Raw genomic sequence first — 2,067 nt, forward strand, 5'->3', positions numbered from 1 at the left:
GTAGTCCCTATCTTCATCATGTCAACTTAGGACCAGACTTCTTTAACACGTCTCCCAAAGTAGAAGAAATAAAAGCAGGAATCAATAATTGGGATAGATTCAAACTAAAAAGCAATTTCTCAGCATAGAAAACAGTCAACAATGTGAAAACAGAGCCTACAGTGTGGGAGAAAATCTTTGCCAAACGCGCTTGAGTTAGAGCACTAATCTCCAGAATTATAAAGAAAGCAAAAAACCTTACACCAAGAATACAAATAACCCATTTAATTAATGGACTAAGGAAATGAGCAGACACTTCACAGAAGATCTACAAGCTATCAACAGATATATGAAAAAATGTTCAACATCTCTAGTAATAAGAAAAATGCAAATCAAAACTATCCTAATATTTTATCTCACCCCAATTAGAATGGTGATTATCAATAATAATAAAAGCAATAATAGGTGTTGGTGAGGATGTGGGGAAAAGAGTACACTCATACATTGCTGATGGGGTTGCAAAGAGGTGCAATCACTCTGAAAACAGTATGGAGATTCCTCAGAAACTTGGAATGAAACCACCATTTGTTCCAACTATGCCACTTCTTTGGCCTATACCCAAAGGACTTAAAATCAGCATACTACAGTGACACAATGACATCATTCTTTATATCAGCTCAATTCACTATAGCTAGATTGTACAACCAAACCAGACACCCTTCAGTAGATGTGTGGGGAAAGAAACTTAGGTATACATACACAGTGGAATATTATTCAGCCATAAAGAAGAATAAAATTATGGCATTTGAAGGTAAATGGATGCATTTGGAGAATATCATGCTAAGTGAGATTAGTCAATCCAAAAACTCTAAAGGCCAAATGATTTCTCTGAGGAGTGAATGGTGATAAATTTCAGGTTTGGGAGAGGGGCAAGAATAGAGAAAAGATGAACTATATGGAAAAAATGAGTGGTGGCAAGGAGTTGGGGTAAGGAAAAATAATACATGTATAATATTGCAAGTGGTGTGACTGTACTTCCTATAAAACCTGAGAAATGGTCATTGTAACTCATTTGTGTACAATAAATTGAAATGTAAAAAAATAATTAAAAAAAGAAAAGAAATGAAAAGAATGTGAAAAAATGTGAAACATTGTATGGTCATACCTGGCATTGGCAAATGTTATTTCAATTTTTATTTTTATGTATCTTTTTCACGTGATCAGAGCTAACTACAAGGAAGCTTTTTAAATGTAACTCACTTTTTTTGCCAGGGTTGAATTGAAATAACTAACAGCCTCTTCTCCATTAAAATGTGCAAATACAGTCATCCATAGCATGTATTGGCATAATAAATATTGCTCTATATTAGAAGTAGGAATCTGCTTATTATTCATGCAGATGGAAATCATGAATGTTCATTTAAGAATTCATGTATTAGAGTCTTACTTTGTGGGTAGGAATAGAAAAACACCCATGAACACCTAACAAGAACCATATATTTTATATTTAATTCTTTTAGGCATGATCAAACTCTAAAACATTCTTGCTGAGCACAGTGGTGCATGCCTGTAATCCAGCAGCTTGTGAGACTGCGGGAGTACGATCTTGAGTTCAAAGCCAGTCTCAGCTAAAGTGAGGTAGTAAGCAACTCAGTAAGACCCTGTCTCTACATAAAATAAAATAGAGCTGGAGATGTAGTTCAGTAGCCAAATACCCTCGATTTCTGACACCATTACTCCCCCAAAGAATGGTATTTGGCTGTGTGCACAAGTGGTGGGCTGAAGCAGGCAGTGTATCACAAGAGAAACACAAACACCTGTGAGCAACATGAGAGCATGAGCAAGCAGACATCTTGATTTGCTAGAAAGGTGTGAATATACTTAGAAATGAAACAGACTAATAATGATTGAACCTTCAAAACTGAACTTCACACACCTAAAGAATGCACTGAATCCATAATTTTATAGGTACTGTATTTACAATTACTTCTTCATAGATCCATCTGCATTCAGTCTCTTCTCTTATTTCTCAATCTATCACATACACACGAGTTCTCTATGAATATAAATCACATGGAGTTTATTCAT

The sequence above is a fragment of the Sciurus carolinensis genome, unplaced genomic scaffold (assembly GCF_902686445.1).
Source record: "Sciurus carolinensis unplaced genomic scaffold, mSciCar1.2, whole genome shotgun sequence".
Lineage (NCBI taxonomy): Eukaryota > Metazoa > Chordata > Mammalia > Rodentia > Sciuridae > Sciurus > Sciurus carolinensis.